The sequence below is a fragment of the Hylobates moloch genome, unplaced genomic scaffold (assembly GCF_009828535.3).
Source record: "Hylobates moloch isolate HMO894 unplaced genomic scaffold, HMol_V3 SCAFFOLD_19, whole genome shotgun sequence".
Taxonomy (NCBI): Eukaryota; Metazoa; Chordata; class Mammalia; order Primates; family Hylobatidae; genus Hylobates; species Hylobates moloch.
This window is the reverse complement of record NW_026652294.1, coordinates 53,140,286-53,163,916: the sequence shown is the minus strand read 5'-3', so window position 1 is coordinate 53,163,916 and position 23,631 is coordinate 53,140,286. Positions and strand designations below refer to the sequence as shown.

At 36.9% G+C, this 23,631-nt stretch overlaps 1 long non-coding RNA gene across 1 annotated transcript in view; it reads right to left on the bottom strand.

Moving 5' to 3' along the window:
- Positions 1–7,312: 7,312 nt before the first annotated feature.
- Positions 7,313–23,631, bottom strand: part of LOC116459260 (uncharacterized) — a 52,260-nt gene continuing 35,941 nt past the window's right edge. Inside the window, exons 2-4 of the long non-coding RNA XR_004245498.2 lie at positions 14,417–14,590; positions 14,117–14,254; positions 7,313–7,536 (exon numbers count right to left, since the gene is read on the bottom strand). This is a non-coding gene — a long non-coding RNA (uncharacterized LOC116459260). The remainder of the gene's footprint in view (positions 7,537–14,116; positions 14,255–14,416; positions 14,591–23,631) is intronic.

The following is a 23,631-nucleotide window of genomic DNA, read 5'->3' as shown; positions in this document are numbered from 1 at the left end:
TTTTCCTCTACATTTTTTTTTTTCATTATGAGATGTGCCTACTATTCAGCAAACAATTACAGATGACAAACTATTGTACTAGTTCTGTCATGATTAGCTGAAGAATATGCTGGCAGAGATACGAATAACGCTCAGAATTTTTCACTCAATCTTCTAGTGCAGTATAACTATTAATTCATTCTAGAATTATACAGACATTAGCAAGGTACATAATTATCATAGTAATTTTCTGTAATATTATAATGTCAAATAAATGTTAGGATTGCTATTACCAAAGAGGAAAGATAGAAATTTATCTTATTCTAAACTTCATCATCAGTGAATTAGTCACCTCAATTGCTATCTAAAAAGTCTACCTGTGGAAGTTATCTAGAAAATACCACAACCTGCATAGCAATAACAATTGCTGCATAAAGTTATTTCTAAACAAGTAATTGTAGCAGATATTTGCAGTGTAATCCTGACGAAGAAAAGAGAGGACACAAATTTGGATGTAAATATGCTTTGCTGTATGTCATAAGCATGTAAATGAAAGGTCAAGGATTTATTATTTTAAATGAATTCAAGTGGGGAGGGATGTTTTATAGTGTAAATAATCATGCCCTTATTTAATTTTAAGTTCAGAATTCTATATGTCAAATTTTATTTAAAATGCAGCACATTTGTATGAGATGGAAATAGAAAATCTGAGAAGTTTGTCTATAATGCATTACCTAATAAACATTAATTCATTCATTTATCTATTATGTATTTACCAGATATACACCTACCATGTCTTTTGTTCAGAATAGACTAGATCTTTCTGCTGGAACAAATAACCCTTAAAACAACACAAAAGGCATGTTTCCTATACAATTTTCATATTGGTAACAGGATGATTATGATCTCTGCTCAGTGTCATGCCACCTTCCCTTTGGGATCCAGGCTGATAAAGCAGTCACTGTAGCTACAACATGCTAGATGTTGTGGTAGAATGGAAAGATAATATGGTCAGGCATGCATGTCTCTTAAAGCTTCTACCCAGAAGTGATAGGTGCCACCATGAGTCACATTTCATTGGCTAATGGAAATCACATGATGTGAGCCTGACGTTTCATCTGAGAAAGGAAATAAACATAATTTCATTTTCGTGTGTTTAGATATACGGGCATACTTCATTTTAATGTGCTTTGCTTTATTGCACTTAGCAGATTAACTCTATTTTTTATAATTTGAAATTTTGTGACAATCCTGTGTTTAGTAAGTCTCTCGGCTCCATTTTTTCAACAGCACGTGCTCACTATTTGTCTCTGTGTCACATTTTGTTAACTTTCATAATATTTAAAACTTTTGCTTCTTATGGATAAGCAAAGAAAGTGGCTTGTTGAAAGAAAATCTACTCCTGGTGAAGACACCGTGAACATTGTTGAAAAGACAACAAATAATTTAGAATATTACATAAACTTAGTTAACAACGCAGTGGCAGTATGTAAGAGGATCAGCTCCAATTTTGGAAGTTCTACTGTGGGTAAATGCTATCAAATAGCATCACATGCTAGAGAGAAATCTTTCATGAAAAGAAGGGTGGGCTGGGTGTGGTGGCTCACATTTGTAATCCCACACTTTGGGAAGCCAATGTGGGAGGATCGCTTGAGCTCAGGAGTTTGAGATCAGCCTGGGCAACATGGCAAGACTCCATTCCTACAAAAAAAAACCATATATATATATGTGTGTGTGTATATATATATATGTGTATATATATACACACACACACACATATATATATATAGCCGAGTGTGGTGATGTGCTTGCAGTCCCAAGTATTCAGGAGGCTGAGGTAGGAGGAGCATGTGAGCTCAGGAGGCCAAGGCTGCAGTGAGTTGTGATTGCTCTACTGCACTCCAGCCTTGGCGACAGAGTAAGAGCCTGTTTCAAAAAAAAAAGAAAAAAAAAAGTCAGTTTATGCAGCCAACTTCATTGTTGTCTTATTTTTAAAAACTGCTATAGCCACCCCAACTTTGAGAAACCACCACCCCTTTAGTCAGCAGTCATCAACATCCAGGCAAGACCCTCCACCAGAAAAAAGATTATGACTTATTGAAGACTCAAATGATCATTAGAATTTTCCAGCAACAAAGTAGTTTAAAATTAAGATCTGTACATTGTTTTTAGAGATAATGTTATTGCATTCATAATATACTACAGTATAGTGTAAAAATCATTTTTATATGCACTGAAAAAACAAAATATTAGTGTGACTTGCTTTATCATGGTAGTCTGAAACTGAACTCACAATATCTCTGAGTTATGCCTGAACTTTCCTGTTCCTAAGTTAAATGACACAGGAAAGCAAAAGTCACTTTGTTACTTGTCCCAGAAAATACGTGTGCCTGAGAAATGTGATTGTTAATTAAATACAAGATCTTATTTATCAAAATTAAGAGCTCACTGCTAAAAGTGACTTCAAGATCTTTACTTTCTTGTGTCCACCAATACAAGCTATTAAAGCTATTATGTCATAGACACGTCCCAATCTCAGCTAACTCCCCTTTTGCAATACACACCTTGAAATCATCCAACTCAGGTCCTAAAACCCTATCAGTATTCTCCACTGACTTCCCTCCTCTCGCACATTATTAAGACCCTATCAGGATAGTATTCTTTCTTACTGCAGCTAGTCAGAGAGACTTTGCTTTCCTTGATAAATTTTTCTGTCAATCATTTTGAGCAGTGGGCATTCAATATATGTCTACTCTCTACACTTTGAAGAAAATAAGAAACTGAATTGAATTTTAATGTTAGGTGTTGTGATGGACATTAGAGATATAGAATTCAATAGGGTCTAGGTTTTGGCATATGGTAGTTGTTTTATAACATTTTTTAAATGAAGAAATAAAATATAGATCAAACGGCAATATTGTAAAAACTTTATGTTGTTGAGAAAATGATGATAATAGAGTTAGCACAAGAAATAACAAAGGTATATATTCATACAAACTTACTGCTGTGCAATCTAATATTTTAACTTGGTTAATTTTTTCTAATTCACTTGTTTCTTGGATGTGTGAGTGAGAGTAACCCACAGATGGGTGGATAGCTTCTCCTCAATATCAGAGTGAAACAATTTCATAATCATTGGAGAGCTTCCAAAAGAATGTTTAGTCTAGAAGAGAATAATATGTTGGATTTTTTCTTAAGTTTCCTTCCCTTTTATATTTCTAAATCCCCGAGGACATTATATTCTTACCCCTGATACAATGAAGATGTACAGTAAAAATTTTTGAAAGAATGAATAAACAGCAATCTCATTCATATTGTGTCATATGTTGTGCTGACACTTTATGCAAAATCCTGTGCTGGTTTTAAAGATCCAGAGATGAATAGCATATAGACACTTGAGGCACCTTTGTAAAAGGAATGAAGTCTCAATAAAGTCTAGAAACCACCATGGTTTCTAGAAGATGTGACATACCTCTGCCTTCTCATAACCCTACATGGCTAAGCACAATTTTCTAAAGAAATAATTCTATAACAAGCAACATGGTATAATGGAAAGATTTGTGAACTTAGAATGTGTTTCCAGTGCCAACACTCACATTTGATTCCCGATGTGAATGTTGGCATCTCTATGCCCCCTGATATTGGTTTCCTCATTTACAAAATGAGAGTTGATATTTATATTATAGTTGTGTTGGGAGAATGTGAATTTGGAATACTTGGGAAGCAATTTAGCATTATCTGAAGTTACACCTGGCAAGTTGTTTTTGTGTTCTTCACTTCTACCACCTCTTCTTTTTATGTCTTGTCTGTCACTCTTTAGCCTCCTCTGGCATTTTATATCCAGCAGTGAATTGTAATCTTATATTAACTTGTTTGCCTACTTCCCTTTGCACCTTCTCTGAGGACAGGACTACTTTATTCATCTTTACATCCCATACATTTAGTACAGAGCCTAGTGTATAGTAGATGGTTAATAACTAACTTGAAAAAGAAAAGAACAAAGAAAAGGATATGTTAATTAATGAGTGAATAAATATATAAATAAATTAAATAAATGAGCTGTGGAATATAACAATTGTCAACACAGTGCTCCGTTCAATCATTGAAGTAACAGAATCACCGGCCTCTCTTCTGTGTAACGTTTTTGAAGCTAACGATGTAATATGTGCAGCAAAGGATAAAATCAGCACTGGTGTTTTCCCCAACTTCTTTGATAATAGGAATTACTTGAGTACTTGTGAAATATACAGCTTCCATGACCTTTGTCGTGACGAGTTTAATTTTTCAGCCCAGGATATCGCTAATAAATTTGTATTTCTAGGAAGCACTTCTAATCAGTATATAACATGAGTAAAACTGGGGTATTGAGAGGTTTAGTAACATACTCAGGTCACAGGACTATATATGTAATAGCTGAGATTTGAAATTTGGCAAATTGATTTTTATGTCTGTGTTCTTAATTTTTCGTAATTATTTCTTCCCTAACAATAAAAACCTTATACTTGTACAATGCTACACAATTTAAAATGTGTTACATTTACTACTGCAAAGAACAAGTGATACAGAAAGCCATTAAGAGTATTTCAGAGTAAGCACCACATTTAGGTTTGAATTTTGTAGTACAAGATGGGACAGTACCATGTAGTTATTGGCCAGACTTTTCAAAAGCTATCATATTAGTTTCCTATTGCTGCTGTAAAAAAATCACACCAGTGGATACACACACACAAATGTATTGTCTTACAGATCTGGAGGTCAGAATGCCAATGAGGCTATAATCAAGCAATCAAGATGTCAGCAGAGCTGGTTTCTCATGAAGGCTTCAGACAAGAGACCATTCCTTGCCTCTTCCATCTTCTAGAGGCTGCTAGGATAGCTTGGCTTGTGGCTGTAGAACTTTAGTCTCTTCTTCCATTGTCATATTGCCTTTTCCTCTTTTGTTTCTCCTTCCTCCCTCTTATAAGGACCCATGTGATTACATTAGGCCCACCCAACTAATCGAGAATAATCTCCTCAATTCAAGATCTTTAATTTAAATCACCTCTACAAGGCCGCTTTTGCCATGTAAAGTGATATATTTACAGGGTCTAGGATGTGGATATCTTTGGTGACCATTTTCAGGCCTACCACACCAAGAGCAGCATAAGGGGGTTCCACAAAGGACAGTTTATTAGCCTAGATGTCACTGAATCTCCTGCATTGCATATGCCAATAAAAGGATGGAGATTAGGTAAAATTTGTTTAATATTTTGGCTATAATAGTTGTGGAAATTAAAACATAGGTTCTGATTTGAACAAGATACCCTCCCTTTATGCCCAGGAAACACAGTACATGCAATTACTCTAAGTCATCAATAGGTTTTCTTTCTTACATGGAAAGCACTGTCATGCTATCTCAAGGTAAAACCTCTCCAGGAATTGGGTGTTCAATGCTGTTCTGAAAGCATAAGTCAAACTAACTTTTGTATTCCAGAAGAGTTCCCTGAGACTCTATCTGCAAATTAATAACAAATCACCCAGAATTTGAAATCATAAGAAATTACTTAGCAAGGGTTTACAGCTGCAAATCATGCCCAGTTGAAAGGTTCTACCTTTCTGAGACAGAAGCGTTTGCATAACAGAGAAAGTTCTGTAAAGAACTGCCCTATATTTAAGAATGAGTCCTCCTCTCATGTTAAAAATACCTTCAGCAACAAATTTTAGAAAGAAACTGAATCATAGTCAGCACAAGGAGTTGCTGGAGGTCATAAAGGACTAAAATCTGTAATAATTTGCATATCTCTATCAGATAATAAAAAACAAAATGTTAACTGAAACAGTTACAGTTTATATAATCTCAGTGACATTGATCAAATTGGGAGCATGCCAAATAAAAGCATGTTTTCTTATTAATTCCTTAATTGTTTTTCTCATTTTGCAAATTTGAGTTAATACATTGACAAGAAGATACAGTTTACTTTGCAGTAGAAACAAATGTGAATTTGCTAACCAGATGTGGGCTACTAAATAGCAGTCACCTTTGAACTAATTTTCCTAGGCTTTCTATTTATTTGTTGGTTAAACAAGAAGAAAATGTGGAGTTTTTCTTTCACAAAGATTCATTAAAAGTATTTCCAGGGTAAGGACCACTGTAGGGTTTGGATGTTGCAGTATGTGATAGGGCAGCAATGAGCATCCTGTGGATGACTTCTGAGCAGTGAAATTAAGTTGTTTCAAAGCTGTCTTTTGGATCAAGGCAAATGAAGTGATCTGCAACTAATGGATGCTTGGCATAGCCCTGGGACATTACACTGAGTGCCTTGGAGGTGTTACTTCAAGCAAATCACTTAAACATTCTATACTTTAATCTCTCCATGTGTACAAGGCAGAAATTATATACCTGCTATGTCTTTATCTCCCAAGAGTACCTTAGAGACTTGTAAAATTTATTCATACTTCTAAAGCATTTCAAAAGAAAATTGAACATGTAGGAAATCAGAATAATCTCGTCATGTCATATTCCATATAGATTAAAAATATTCCTATCCTCAGATGTACTAATACCATCCTGAGCAATTTATCTTAAAGGAATTATCCAAAAGATAGAATGTACTATAGTCAATGAACAAAGATATTCCTTTAAGAATAATTTACAATAAAGCACATGAAAGCAAACTGTCTATTGATATTTGATATATAAATAATAGAAATTTGTTTAATTGATACACAATTTTGAACTATTAAAAGTAATGATAATAAAATTAAGGTGACATCACTGAAAATTACTTAGTGTTACATAAAGTAAAAATGAACACCATTAACTAATACCAAATTATGTGTTCTATAAGAATGAATACTAGGGCCTGGCGCAGTGGCTCACACCTGTAATCCCAGCACTTTGGGGGGCCAAGGTCGGCAGATCACCTGAAGTCAGTAGTTCGAGACCAGCCTGGCCAACATGGTGAAACCCCGTCTCTACTAAAAATAAAAAAGTTAGCCAGGCATGGTGGTGTGTTCCTGTAGTCCCAGCTACTTGGGGAGGCTGAGGCAGGAGAATCACTTGAACCCAGAGGCAGAGGTTGCAGTAAGCCAAGATTGTGCCACTGCACTCCAGCCTGGGCGACAGAGCAATACTCTGTCTAAAAAAAGAAAAAAAAAAAAAAAAGGAAGAATGAATACTTGAGAGATATGCAAAATTAAAATGAACGATGTGTTTTGGTAGTGAGCTGCGTGATATATATTTATTACATTTCTTAAACATCCTATAATGTTATATAGTATTTATCATTTTAACATTTTAAAATGAGAATTTTAAGATGAAAGAAATAAGGACACACATAGTAACATGCTGGAATGTTGCCTTTATTTTTTTGCTCCTGCTGTTCTGTTTTTCCTTTCTTCCATTTCCTAGACTCAGCCAATACCACCATCTTCACTGGAAGCTTTCTCTGTAACTCATAGGAGTTTTTAAAGGTTTGTCATTCATGTGTTCTGATAGTGAAAGTATTCCAGAGGGGCCTGCAGGCTCTGTCTAGCTGTCTCCCATCCTGGCTGCTCTTGGGTCATCCACACCACTGGCTGTAAAATGCCAACAAGAAAATTAATGGAGCATTCGCCTACACCCTGATTCTCCTCCCTAAGGAAGCCTGTCTCTGGGGAGCCACTAAAAGGACAGGAAAAATGTGCAGAAATCTCATGGGAATGGGAAGATGTGAAGACAGCTGGTGAATTTGGCAAACCCATGTCCCTGCAGAAACCTGTCATGCAGAAATAATGTGACCCAATTCTCTATGAATATGCATTTTATTGGACTAAAAGTGAAGGGAGCATCTCACTTTGTGAGTGCAGCTGTTTTTTAAAAAGTATGCCAGACATACCCAGAACTTTGTATGCATGATCTCATTTAATTATCATGATAACCCAAGAGAGAGAAAACATAATGCCCATTTTAGCAGTGAAAAGAATGGAGCCCTGAAAGAGTTAATTACTTCCCCAGTGACACACTAGTGATGCCTGAACCTTCAACAATTCTGTGCGGTCTCAGAAGACAATGTAACTAGGGTTATGCAGAAAATCCAGCAAAACAACCAAACAAAATACCCTTCTCCTCCATATCAGGAAAGTCACAATCATGCCATTGGAGCAATAATGGAAGTGAAACAATAGTTCAGGGCCTTTATTTTAAGCTGCTGCTATTTGTCAGTTAGATACCTTTTAAGAATACAAGCTTTCCTAATCAAACTAGCAAGTGTTGGCCTCCTATTTTTCTTCTTTAAACAACTGAAATAATACTCCTGAGATGAAGTAAAGCATATCATGTTTAACACATCCTCTCTGGATTTTATTGTGTAATACCTCATCTTATAGCTAATGTGAGCAGTAAATGTCCATAATCATAAGTTTAGCCTGTAACCCAATGTTCCATGTGCATATATTTGGTTTCTTTCTATTTGCCTTTTTAGAAACATGTGGAGTTAATTTCTGGATACTCATTTTGTCTTTATATCTCGTAGCGTCCAGGCCACAAAGCTCACGTCGTAGGTGGGAGAGTATAGGCAATTTACATATATGATGAAATAATAAAGATAAAAAAGATTCTTCATTGTCCCCCGTATGCCAGCCCTGGTTCTGGATCACGTTACACATTTTCTCAGTCTTTACAACTGGCCTTCACGGTAGACAGTATTATTTCCATTTGCATCTGTGATCAGGGTAAGGTTTAGTAACTTTCTCAACAAGATCACACTAGTGGTAAATTGGTAGCGTCAAGAATCTGAAACCAACATTTAAAGTCTTTTTCAAATGCATCAATGTTCCTGATCTTCCCCAGAGCATCTCAAACACAATAATACAGCCCAGACCTCACTTCCCTGCTGGCTTTGATATGGTGCACAGATTCTTGATTGTAAGCAGCAGAAACTGACTAATTAAATTTATTTTAAAGGATATGAGATACCTCAAAGAATCATTAGCAAGGCTGCAGATTGAGCCATGGAAAAACAGCAGGAACAAAAACAGCTCCCAAGACCCTAGGCACAATTATGCCACAGAACTAGTCCTGTAAACATAACATTGCTGCTATCATCAACCACTTGATGACAGAGCTTGCATCCCTACCATGACCACTGACATTGAACACTGTCTTTGCTTTTAGCCATTGCTACCCTGAAAACTCAGATAGCTCCCTCTTCAACTGCAGCCTTCCACTACTATGAGCCTCTCAGTGTCTCTGATTCTTTGCTTGATATTTCCTAAGTTGACGTTCAAGTGGGGTAAGGAGTGTCTTGTTGAACCAATGTCACACATCCACACTCTAGCCACAGTGAGCACTGGGATATCAAGATGCTGACATTTTCAGCTTCTATTGTCATATATTCACTGTCATTGTCTTTCAGGAAAGCTCAAAAATGCTGATCATTACCAGTTCTCCCCTGTCTCTGAGAAATGTCAACAATGCATTTGAGTTTTTGTTTCTTACTCTTTTGGATTAAGAACATACAGGTTTCCTTTTAAAATTTGCAAAGAGAATCACCTAAAGAGGACAACACACTGCTATCAACAGGCCAAATCCTTAGTTTCTTCTACTTTATAAGATTATCTCAAGCAAAAATCAAAGTTCTAAAGATGAAATATAAAAAAAAAAAAATGTTGGTTCAGGTTTAAGTGTAAGAAAGTAGTCCGGGAAAAGAATAATTTCTAGAGGAAGGTAAAACTGTTTTTGTTCAATCTTCTGTTTTGCAGACCTGGGAAGTCGTGGTGGAGAAAGTAACTGAAAGGAAAATGAGACAATGTGAGTGGAAAGTAAGTGACAAATGGCCATGCATTCATTCAACCCTTGATTCAACAAATATTTTTGACTGCCTATGCTGTCAGGCATGGAAATAGGTGCTGGAGATAAAAATATGTGTAAAATTGCTCACTTTCTTCATAACGTTTGCTTTTTTCATGTATAGGCTGCTCGGCAGCTCACAGACATTTACCTGTCAGGAGCTAATTCTCTGGAAACCAAAGTCCTTTTCTTCCAAAAATATCTACCTGACATAAAATGAAACTAGATTGCACTGGTTCAGTGTTTAATATTCTGAAATCATAATTTTAGCCATAAATGCTGTTTCTTTCAAGTGATTGCTGTCTGGGGATTCTCATAGCAGCCTTAAGTTGGGGAGTAGTCAGATCCTTCCCTGGCTGTCACTCGCTTGCTTAAGTGACCCCAAGCAAATGAGTTAAGCATCTCTGGGACTTGGCTTTTTTATCTTTAAAAGAGGGATAAAAATATCAGCCACCTGTTGTGAAGATCAGGGAGCTAATATGTCTCAGAGCTTTCAAATCTCTGGCTCTAAGCCTTTTGCTATCTACGTATTAAGAACAAAGACGAGTCTTCATTGCTTTCACCCAAATGCTGCATTCAAAGGAGGAAAAAATTAAATATTTGAGTTCTACAAGGCTTGAAGCTTGTTTTGTATTAGTTTGAATTTCAAACTGTTTTTCTCTGTTGTACTCTTGGCACTGCCATTTTTTAAGTACAGCACTTCATTTGCATGATAATTACAAAGTTTAACAAATAGCATTAATGTCTGAAAGAGGTGCACTCCATTTAAATTACTGACAGTATTACATTACACATTTTAACTGCAATTTTTTTTAAAAGAAAGCTATTCCATCCTAATGTGCTGCACAGATTCCCAGAGCTCAGCATTATTTGTGCTTTAAGAAGGTAAAATCTCTTCCTGTGCTCTTTAGTGACTTCTAAAACCCTATTCATAAATACTGATTAGGCACTATTTCACCATAGGACAGAGTGCTGTTGGCACAACTCCCTACTCAAAGCCGAATTGGAAATGTTAGTATAGTAAATTAGGCCAAATGTCCTAGCTGTACTGTACAGGAAATATCATCTTTAATAAATAGATGCTAATGTAGCACTTGGATCACTTATCGCTGTAAATGTCAACCCTTGGCCTTGATTCCAGGAAGTTTGGGAAAAAAAAAAAAAGACATTCAAGGAATGTGTGCTATTTTAATGAAAAAAGAAGAATAAAGAGCAAACCTGAAATATACCATTTGTTTTTTGAAAGAGTGTTGAATTTGAACAGAAACTCACTGCTTAATAGTAGTATGAGGAGAGAAAAGGAAAAAATGAAAAGACTTTTAATTCTTCCTGCTTATGCCCATGTTGTATTTGTTTGGTTTTGTTTTTGTCTAGCTTTGTTCCTTTGTGGATTATAAATAATGTATTTTTAACTAGTTTCTTTTCTCCTCGATTGTTTGTCCATAACTTCCATTGAACAAACTTAGATTCACTAGAAATAAAGTATCCTTAATTCTGATTCCCTACAAGCCATCCTACCACTTCTCCACTCATATGCTTTTATATCCAGGCAAAACATGCAAACACAGATACATACAATTCATGGGGAAACAACGTAAAAAATTCTATTAGAAAATTATATTAATTAGTAATTATTGTTGTATCCCTATATTTGGCCTAAGATAATATAGCCTACCTTTAATTATAAAATATATCTTTAGAGAGCATATAGGCATTTCAAAGAGAGAGACTATGCACATATGCGCATATAATTTACCTCATGTAAATAATGCTTAAAAAATTTGATCTGGCTTGGTAGCTTGTCCAAGCATCCTAACCTACCTATGTTAACCACCTATGACTGGTTCAGTTATTTGACCTGAAAAGGTAAAGTGCAGTAACTACAAGTAATCACATTTTCCTGATTTCCAGCCAAACACCAACCACTTGTTAGACCTTACAAGTCACTTAAATTTCCCAAGACTCACGGTCTTCTGTACACTGGTGATGACAGCACCTGTCTCATAGTTGCACTGTGGAAGTGATGAACATGAAAGACTCAGTAAAATGCCATTGGCATGTAGATGGATCCCAAGAAACAGGCAATATTGCCATCATTATTTCTAAACTGAATTATTTTGAGTCTTACTCATTAAGAAATTGTTATTTTATTCCCAGCTTTAGTCTGAAACATTGAACTCCTTATTGATAATTAATCACTATTTCAATGAAAAATTATGACTTGTTACTGGTGTACCTTTAGTCCTAAATTTTCCCCACATATGCTGTTTCTGGTTTATTTTTATTTTTTATTACATTTATTTCAAACTTTATCTTCTAAAACTTTAAAAATACTTTAGTAGTACTTATCATTGTGAATGTCCTGGTGTTTTCATTCAAAGTAAAATAATTTGTGTTATAATTTTTTCATAAGGAACAAATTATGTGATTTATCATGGGAAGATATCTGTAATAGAGATCTAAAGGATTATGCTACAGTAGCTTCTCTACTGCATCAATAATACCTTAGATAAATTCTGAAAAGAGCTTGATATAACCTTGATCATAATAACTATGGTGATAGCTGAGGTTTCTAAATTCTTTGATTCTCCCTACTCTGTGTCAGGACCCATTTTATGTCCTCCAAAAGACATATTTCTGACCTTTACCACAGCCATTCAGTAGAATAACTATATTATTCCTAGTTTAATATAAGAACTCCTGAAGGTGAAATAACTCATGAGGACACATAACTACAGGAGTCATCACCTGGATTTAAACCTAGGCCTTTTTTGTCTCAAACATCTATGTCTTTTATTTTATCATTCTATATTCTAATATTTAATTATAGAGATGCTTTGCTTAGTAATATTGATTGTTCAGGTACAATATTCCCCCCACACAGTTATTTTTGATAGGTAAATTAGAGGTTATTTCTGTATGCATAAAAGGAAAAATAATTTTGTTTTATGTCCTTTGTATGTGATATGGATCTTTATGGGATCATTTTACTTGATTGCAACAGTTATTTTTTAATTGTAGATATTACTGAAAAAAAGGATTAATCATTTCGTAGTTCAATTCCAAGGAAAGACACCACCATATGGATTCTCTAGGTAAACTGAGTCAAGACGAAGTCCTCATAACATAGGGTTAAGTGGAGTCTGATATTATCCTGAGATGTAGATTTAGGACAGGTAAGGCAGCAACAACCATGTAACCAGGTAAACATGGAACATGCAAAATGCATTATAGGTCCTGGGTGGAGGGCAGTATGTTCCTAAGTTCATGTACGAATAGCTTAAAAACAAGCAAGTCAGCTATAGCAGGTACTGGAATCTTCAAGACAGTGAGGCTTTGCCAAGGGTGAAATAGGTTCTATATGAAAAAGATTTGATGTTGCAAAATAACCCAATAATGGCATTGTAGGAGTTTCATAAATAGTGGCTCAAATGTGAAGAGTCACTGAAAATTGGGGATACTGTTTAGAATTCATGTTAAGACTTTAGGGAAGACAGAAACTTCAAATGGATTTCATTATTTAGTTTTCTACAAAGAAAAAAGACAAAATTATAAATATACATTTTATAGGTTAAACATTAATTTGAAGATGTGATTGTGGTGTGTTCTATATAAAAGTAATGAGAAAGAGGCAACACAGTATTAAAATAACCTATAATGGTTTCAAAAGAATATTAAAATAAATGGACATATAAGAAAATTAGAGATAATTTTGAAATATGCTGTTATATAATATCAGTATTATTTGTTTGAGAAATTTCCACAAAGCCCTTAAATATTTACAAGTTGAGAGCAAGCAGTATTCAATGAGCATTCATCCAACAAATAGAACTGAATTCCCCTATATGCTTAGTGAGCACTCCTGATTGCTTAATTAATGTTGATTGTTCCGACATTTATCATTGTTCTTTTCTTTCAAGAACACCAATTTTTCAGATGTTTATGCCTTGTCCATTTGTAGAAGATATGCTGATCAAACAGCTTATGTCATTCCCTTTGGTCCAGGGCTCAGATTGTGATTTAAGTTTACCAATTAGAGTGAAGGGATAGGTTGATTTTCTTTGCTGGGTGAGGAGAGTATTATTTTCTCTCTGAATGTTCTTTTCTTCATCTATGAGCATATCTAGCTCTCCTAGAGGAGAGGGACAAGGAATCTTACTAATCTGAATGTTACTGGCAGTTGTGTTGCAACTACTAGATGAGTCAGCTTCAGTATAAAGCTGTTCCAAACATAAGCAAAATATATATAGATGGAAAAATGCTGGATCTTAGATGACACCACTTAGCCCACTTATTTGCAGAGCATCACATGTCTGGAATCCGTCTTACCTTTTATTAGTTAAGACAATTTGTAGCTATGTTTTCTGCCATTTGTAGCTAAACGGATCCTAAATGCACATGATTTTTGCTGTGTATTGCAGATATTCAGAAAAAAAAGGCAAAATTTCTTCTCCCAAGGAGCTTATACTATAAGGGAACAAATAGATATATACATTATTACACAGATAAAATTGATACATTTTATTATATACACATATAAAAATCACATAAAGATATATACATAATTAGAAAAACAATAAGATAAATGTCAATGAAGATGTTTTTCGCCCTCATACAACCAATACTCACCTATCACATTGTTCCTACTGCAGGCAGAACATGAAAGAACCCACTATTCAGGAGAATTTCAGACCATAGCTTGCCCAGTATCAGACGTGAAATGCACATTCAATGGCTTTCAGAGGCAGAAGTGGCAATGAATACAAAAACATTACCCTCAATGAACATGAGGGTACTCAGCATCTGCATAGGAGATCATTACACAGAAAGATGAATTAATTCTCATAGATCTCTATTGAGAAAAATAATAAGTATTTTGTTAGAAATTGTATATGATTTTAAATTTCACTTATCTGATAATCTGTTTTTGCTAAAATATATATTGAATACATACCCAGTGTTATGGAAGCACTATGTTTATGAATTTTTGTTGAAGTGGGACATAGTTATGAGTAGTCTTCATAGATTTATTCAATATTCAAGGCAAGAATTCATCATAAATATGGGAAAGTTAGTCAATAGTAATGAATATTTATTGAGCACTTACTCTGTGGCAGACATTTTTCTATAAGAAGCAGCACAGAACAAAAGAGGCAAAATTTGTTTTTATAATGAGGCTTATATTTGGAAGGGTTGAAAGAGTTAGATCATGAACAATGTAAATTACATGGGATGATAAAGTGATATATGCTGGAAATAATGAAGTGAGATAAGGAGTACTTGAGTTGGTTAAGGGAAAGGAGATCATAATTTCAGATAAGGTAGCCAGGGAAAACCTTGCTTAACAGGTGATACGACAGGAAACATATCTAAGAAAGAGCATTCTAGATGAAAGAACTAGCAGTACAAAGACCCTGAAGTTGGAGAGTATCTTGCATGTTCAAAGAACAGAAAGATGGCAAAGAGCACCTGGAAGAGAGTAGGCAAACAAGCTGAAGAAGATATAATGGAGTCCTAAATTCGAGAAGGCTTAGGGTGAGGGCCTTTGCAAGTACTTTTACTTTTACTCTAAGTGAGATGGGAGGACACTGGACATTTCGAATTCAAGAGTGACAGAATCTAAGTTAAGTTTCAGCAGGATTATCTTGCTGCAGGGTTAAGAAAAGGTGGGAATAAAGAAAGAGCATAGTATGTTTAGAAAGCAAAGAGTGGCCAAGGGAAGGGTATGAGTGTGCTGTAGTGGGAGCGAGATTGGCAAAGGAGAGAGGAATTATGTTACAATGGACCTTTATCTCTTTGATAATAATTCTGGACTTTTTTGCAGATGATACATGTTAAACCTAAGAGTAGCATGATCGCATTTCTATTTCAGAAATCACAGGCTATGGCAGCATTTCTCTCTCCGGGAGAGAAATAAGAGTGAAGCAGAGAAAACTGTCAAGGGGCTCTGATTTTTACAACTTTGTTTAGCTACCAATGAAAAAGATTAAATATAAACAGTAATTTAAACAAAAAGAAGTTTAAACATTTTTAGTCTAGGGTTATCAAAGTGGTTCCTCAACCAACAAAGACTTAGACTTTTTCTGTATCATTAGATTATCATCCTCAACACTTGTCATTTATGTTATGATCCGAGATTGTTGTTCCATTTCCATCCATCATATGTGTATTCTAGCCAGTAGAAAGAAAGAATGAGAAAAGTATGTCACCTCCCCTTTAAGGACATGTCCCAAAATTTGCTTACACCATTTCTAATTTTATCTTTTTTTGTCAAGAATTTGGCTTCAAGAATTTGGCTTCATCTAGCTGTCAGCGAAGCTAGAAAATGAACATTTTATTTTGTGTAGCTACATAACCAGCTAAAATTCAGTTTCTGTTGCTGAGGGAGAAAGAAAAAAATGATATTGAGGACAACTATTTGATTCTCACTCAGAGACTAGTCCAGGTGAGGTTTGCTATATTCCTGATCTCAATTGCTGCTTCTGCAGGTAGATGATAGCACGTAAATTTAAGCAAGGTTTACAAAGGAAATCAGCCAGATTTGGTGAACAGTTAGATCTACACGATGATTAAAAAACACGTCTAATTTGAGATTTTGACTTGAAAATGATTTTATGACAAGGTCATTAGGCGAGATAATGTCTTAGTCTGTTAGGGCTGCTATAACAAAATACCATAGACCTGGGTGACTCCTAAACAAAAGAAATTTGTCTTTCACAGTTCTGAAGGCTGGAAAGATCAACATCATGATGCCAGGTGATTTGGTGTCTGATTAGAGCTAGCTTCCTTATTGATGGCAATCTTCTAGGGCATAATGTGGACAAGGAAGTTAGGTTGCATTTACAAGGACACTAATCCCATTCTTTAGGGCCCCACTCTCATGACCTAACCACCTCTCAAAGATCCCACTTCCTAATCACATTACCTTAGTGGTTAGGATTTTAACACACCAATTTTTGGAAGGAACAGAAATATTCAATCCCTAGCATGTGGGGATTCCTGGAGAAGAAATAGGTATGTAAAAAATATGTTTGATTTTGTACAGATTTTATTTGAAATGCTTCATGATAGTTGGTATCTGGAAGAAATTCTTATTTTTACATTATATTTATTTCTTGAAAGAGTAATGTAAACCACAGGACATAAATTCCTTAGAGGGTAATAGTACCATCAGAGTGATTGAATTCATTTGGTTCTCAGTCCTGGAAATTGCTCTATGAAATATATTTCTGTTTACTTATGAGTTACCTGTTATTTTATTCTTGACCCTTCTGGCATTTGCTAGCATACAAGCATAGGTTACTAACTCACTCAAAGCAATTTAAGTTTGTTTTAGAGAGAAACAATGCTAATAAAATGTCTTGAAGTCTGACCTCTATTCTTTTGTATCTCCTGTGGCAATTATCTAGTCAGGAACCTGTAGAAATAAGAGACTTCCTGAAACCAATACAACATCAAAAGCAAACAGTGTGTAATAGCATTTTTGCCATTTCTCTCTGTCAACAGAGACGCTTGAACCATAAATGCCAGTTAGTATTGCAGAGCTTAGGGTATCACGTTTGTAAGTAGGAGCCAGAAGAATACAAAGAGTTGTTTGCTCTGCTCTCTACCTGTCCTTAAGCCTTCCCAGTTTCCATCTTTCTATAGGCCTAATCCTGAAAACCTGGAAGACTCCAAGAAAAAAACTCTGAAAAAAAAAAAAAGAAAAAATAGCAATTTATTATGTGAAGTGAAATAAACCAGGCATAGAAAGACAAATACTATGTACCCTCACTTGTATGTGGAATACAAAACTGTTGAACTCACAGGTTACCATTTGGATGTGATCCAATTCAAAGTGATTAAAAATGAGAGGACCACTTACCAAGTTGAGATGAGCAATGAGACCAATTAAGTCTCATTAGGTCTCCTCACTGGAGAATGCAATACTACAACTAGTACAACTACTATAACTGGAAATTGTTGTTGCTACTGATGTCGTTATCAGATTTCATAGAAAATTATTCTGGAGCAAATGCCCTTTGGCTTACAAATTTAGGGCTGGAAAACCGTCAGTGGGAAAACAGATGACAAGTTGCTTTGAAAGAATGATTTCTCACACAATGAACTCATTTAATCCTTATAATTAAATTGAGAAAGAAAATATTCCTATTTTTCCAGATGAAGAACCTAAGGCTCATAGATTTTCAATGACTGTGCCAAGTTTACAGAGCTAGAGTATGAAAGAGTAAGAATTTGAACCAAGGAATATCTGATTTCAAAGCTTTCGATTGTTTTCGACTATACCATGCTTTTCATATAGATCTCAGATTCATTGAACAGAGTATACTTTATATTACACATTATTTCAATTTTCAAAGTGCCTAATATGCAATGAAAATCTTTATTGTACATTTATGCAAATTATTATATTCTACTGTCAGAGCAGAATTCACTAGTCATAGGTCCCTTTTCTGTAATACAAGACTATTGTGCACTTTGCCAAGTTTTGTTTGATAAATGTACAGCTTGTTTATTTATTCAAATTGTCATTGAGTGCCTACTACAATACTGTCAGAGAATGAGGGCATAAACATGAATGACCTATAATGCCTCCCATCAAGGAATCCTAGTAAAATGGGAGAAACAAGCAAACAGACCAAACATATAATGAAAATGTCTGAACATAGAAATGATGTAGATAAAGAGTTGTAGGAGAATAAAGGATAAAAGAACCAGGTTGAATTTAAGAAAGATTTCATAAGGAACACAACGTTTGGGCTGAGTTTTAAAAGGAAATCATTTAAGGATGCGATTTAAAAGTGGAGAATAGGGAATCAAACTTTCTTGGCAGAGGAAACACATGTAAACAAACATAATGGTTTGAAACACCAGCTTTGAAGTTAGATTCTTTGGGTTCAAAGGGTGTTTGTGCCTTTTTCTAGATTAGATGAAATACCTTAAGAAGGCTACATACCCTCCATAAGCCTTAGATTTCTTATCTTTAAAATAAGAAAAATGAAAGTTTCTACCATATAGGGTTATTATAAAATACCATAAATTAAATAATTCATGTAAAAAATGTATCAGAATACCTAACATGCAAGGAACACTCATTAAATATTAGTTAATATTACCTTGTTATTCAGTATGGCAATGCTTCTATTACTTAATAAACTCATTATCTAGTATGGTAAATGGAATATTCTGGTTAAGTATATACTCTAGTCAATAGTTATATTTTATTTGTCAAATTATAATTATCTGAAAATTAGAATACTGAAGATGACTTCAGGGAAGATTGAATAGATGTACTTTTCCCTATCTCTCCCTGCAAGTACAACTAAAAACCATGAAAGTTATATGAAACAAAAGTAAAAACACTAAAACAGAGAGAAAAAAAGTCATACCAGCTAGGGACTTTGGAATTCAAGAAACCTCATGATATAGTTTGAATGTTTGTCCTCTCCAAATCTTACATTAAAATGTAATCCCCAGTGTTGGAGATGGGGCCTGGTGAAAGATGTTTAGGTCATGAAGACGATTCCTCATGAATGGATTGGTGGTGTCCTTGTGATAGTGAGCGAGTTCTTGTGAGACCTGGTTGTTTAAGAAAGCTTGGCACCTCCCCCTTCTCTCTCTCCTGCTCCTTATTTAGCCGTGTGATGTGCTGGCTCCTCATTTGCCTTTTGCCATGATTGTAAGTTTCCTGAATCCCTCTCCATAAGCAGATGCTGACACTATACTTCATGTACAACCTGAAGAACTGTGAGCCAATTAAAAATTTTTCTTTACAAATTAACTCACTTCCATTATTTATTTATAGTAATGTGAAAACTGACTAATATAGAAAATTGGTACCAGGAGTAGGGGGTTGATGTAAAGATACTTGAATATGTAGAAGTAAGTTTGGGACTGGATAATGGGCAGAAGTTAGAAGATTTTGTAGAGCTCAGAAGAAGACAGGAAAAAGGGGTGAGTTTGGAGCTTCTTAGAAACTAGTTAAATGTTTGTGACAAAAATGCTGATAGAGACATAGAGGGTGAAGTCTAGGCTGATGAGGTCTCAGATGGAAATAAGGAGGTTATTAGGAATTGGAGTAATAATTACCTGTATTACACCCTAGTGAAGAACTTGGCTGTATTGTGTCCATGCCTTAGGCTTTTGTACAAGGTTGAACTTAAGAGTGATGAGCTAAAGTATTTGGTGGAAGAAATTTCTAAGCAGCAAAGCATTCAAGTTGTGTACTGGCTGCTCTATCAACCTGTGCTTAGATGTGGGAGCAAATAATTGACTTTAAGTTGGAAGTTATATTTAAAAGGGAAGCAGAGCATAAAAGTTTGGAAAATATGTACCCTGGCCATATGGCAGAGAAACAATCCAAACAGACTTTGGAGAAACCACCTGCTAGAGGGATCAGCATTCTAAAAGGGAGCCAAGTACTTATATCCAACACAATGAAAAACAAAAATACCTGAAAAGCATTTAAGAAGTCTTTGAGATAGCCCCTCCCATCACAGTTTCAGAGGCCCCAGAGGAAAGAATGGTTTCTGGGGCCAGGGCCAGGGCCTTGCTGCCCAGTGCAGCCTCAGGACACTGCTCCCTACATCTTGGTAACTCAGGGTTCAGCCTTGGCTCAAAAGGGGACTAAGTACAGCTTGGGCCACCACTCCGGAGGTTGTGAGCAATAAGCCTTGGTGGCTTCCACATGGTGTTAAATCTATAAATGCTCAGAATGCAAACATGAAGGAGGCTTCGTGGCTTCCACTTATATTTTAGAGAATGTATGGAAAAGCTTGGATGTGCAGGCAGAAGCCTGTTAGAGGGGTGGAGCCCTCATAGAGAACCTCTAGTAAGGCAATCCCAAAGGGAAATGTGGAGTTGGAGTCCCCACACAAAGTCCCCATTTGTGCACTGCCTCGTGGAGCTATGGGAAGCCACCCTACAGACACCAGAAGGGTAGATTCAGCAGTAGTTTGTTCCCTGCATCTGATAAAGCTGCAGGCACTCAACTCAAACTTGTGACAGCAGCCATGGGAGCTGTACCCTGCAAATCCACAGAAGCAGAGCTGCCCAAGCTCTTGGGAGCCCACCCCTTGCACCAGTGTGCCTTGGATGAGGGACATAATGAGTATTTTGGAGCTTTCATATTTAATTAATTTTCTGCTGGATTTCAGACTTGCCTGGGGTCTATCGTCCCTTTCTTTTGACCAAGTTCTCCCTTGTGGGATGATAATGTTTAACCAATGCCTATATAGCCATTGTGTCTTAGAAGTAAATAACTCAGTTCTTTAACTCACAGGTGGAAGAAACTCATCTCCAGTTAAGACTTTGGATGTTGGACTTGAGGCTGGAAAAAGTTAAGCCTTTGGGGAACTATTGGCAGGGTGTGATTGTATTTTACAATGTGAGAATGACATGAGATTTGAGGGCACAGAGGCAGAATAATATGGTGTGAATGTTTGTCCCCTCTAAATCTTATGTTAAAATGCAATCCCCAATGTTGGAGGTGGGACCTGGTGTGAGGTGTTTGTGGCATAGAGACAGATCCCTCATAAATGTCTTGGTGGTGTCCTCAAGATGGTGAGTGCATTCTCATGAGATCTGGTTATTGAAATGAGTGTGGCACCTCCTCCTTTTTTGCTGCTCCTGATCTCACCATGTAATGTGTTGGCTCTCTTTTGCCTTCTACCATGATTGTCAGCTTCCTGAAGCCCTAACCAAAAGCAGATACTGGCATAACATTTCACATATACCCTACGGAAATGTAAGCCAAATAACCAAGCCTCAGGCATTTCTTTTAGTAATGCAAAAACTGATTAATACACTACATGATGATGAGCTTCCTCCTAGTTTACTTTTTTTTTTCTTTTGCCTCAAATACCTATAAATGGGGCTGAAGAAGCCAGCAAGCTGGAAACATCAATGAGAGAGACATTAAAACAAAACAAAACAAAACAGGAACTTGGCAAGAAGGCTAACTAGAGGTAGCCAGGTGAAAGAGCTGGAACTAATGAACTAAGATGACTGGCACATTATTAACAGATCTTTAGAGGGAAGGCACTGAGTGTGGACAGAGGGAAGACACACAAGCTGGGATGAAGGGGGAGAAAGCTGGGAACCCTGTATGGGGCTACTTCATACTGGGACTCATTCCTGGCCCACAGTGATTCTAGGAAAAAGGATGAGTTGAACGAACAAAAAGCAATTCTCTCCACAGGCTTCTGGAATCCCAGGCAGAATGAGACCCCTCAACAACATGGATACTTGAGTTAGCAAGGAAATCTGCTTAAAGAAATGGTAGAGGCAGCATGCCAGCCAGTGTAAAGTCCAGAGGGTTTGATGTGAGAGTGTCATAGAGGAGCATGGCCAGGAACACCTGTCTGCCTAGGCTTGACTTGCTCTCATTAGAGACTTTAGTCCTAGGGAAACTATTGGAGCTGAGCTCAGCAGAGTGGTCTTGTCCATCAGACGGGGCCGGTCTGACCTGAGCATCCCTTGGTTTCCTGTCTTTCCCTGGGGCCCCAGCCTCTGCCGTGCCAGCTTGCAATGTAGCGTTAGGAGTACTGAGGGTCTGCATCGTAGCTTCTGCACTGGTGGACCACATATGACCAATAGAGAACAGCAGTAGGTTGGCCCTGATGACCACACACCAGTCCACCCACTCCCTCCCCTAACTGTAGCTTCCCATGGGCCCATGGTCACCACCTACATTGCTTTACTGGTATGTGTGTCCATGGGAGGATTTTGCCTTCCCTGCCTCACCAACGCAGGCCTCCTGCCCTGCCACTGCTTCGGATGCAAGTGTACTCTACGCCCCCACCCTTCTCCATCTACCTGCCATTGCAGTGGGAGCCTTTGTGAGCACAGAGAGTACAGAACTTACCAGTCAAGCCACTGCCAGCTCCTTGCCCATGCACCAACACTGATGCTGGAGTGAAACTAGTCATGGAGTACAGCAGACCCTCCCCTGCCCTGAGTGGCCACTTCTGCTTGCATAAATGTACACAGAGGAAGCATATGGTCCTCTGCCCACCAGCACTCTGCCCCCATGCTAACACTACTACCAGGGCAACCATGTGCACAGATATCAGCAGGGACCACCCATCCCCCCAGCTATGCTGCCTCTGCAGCTGCTGTGAACACCTGCATGGAGGCCAGCCCCCTGGCACCAGCTAGCAGCTGATGAGCATGCACCCCACTGTACCGCCACTGCCACTTCTGCTAGCATGTGAAAACAAGGATAGATCCCATGAAATGCTCTGGATAATACCACTCATCAGAGTGCTGTGACCAGCATTCTAGGAACAGCTCAGCCCCCAACCCAGCACAGTTGGTTCCTAACCTCTAGGAGGCAGAGAACAAAGCCAGGGTCCGATATCAGTCCCCCAGATTTAGAGAATGTAGTCCAGGAATTGTGAGCTGAGCCATGTCCCCCTAAAATCCTCCAGAAATCCTCAGTCAGTTGACTGAACCCACCTTATACTATAATCAATGCTCAAGGTCATCAAATAGGATTAAAAAATAAATCCCATCTAAAGGACAGCAACTTAAAAGATTGAAGAATCATCAGCCGACAAATGTGATAAAGAACCAGCACAAGAACCTTGACAATCAAAAAGCCAGAGTGCCACCTTTCCTCTAAATGACTGCACTAGTTCTCCAGCAAGTGTTTTGAACCAGGCTGAGATGGCTGAAATGACAGAAATAGAATTCAAAATATGGACAGAAACAAAGATCATAGAGATGCTGGAGTACATTGAAACCCAATCCAAGGAAGCTAAGAATCACAATAAAATGATAGAAGAGTTGACAGACAAAATAGCCAGTATAGAAAAGAATATAACCAACCAGATAGAGCTGAC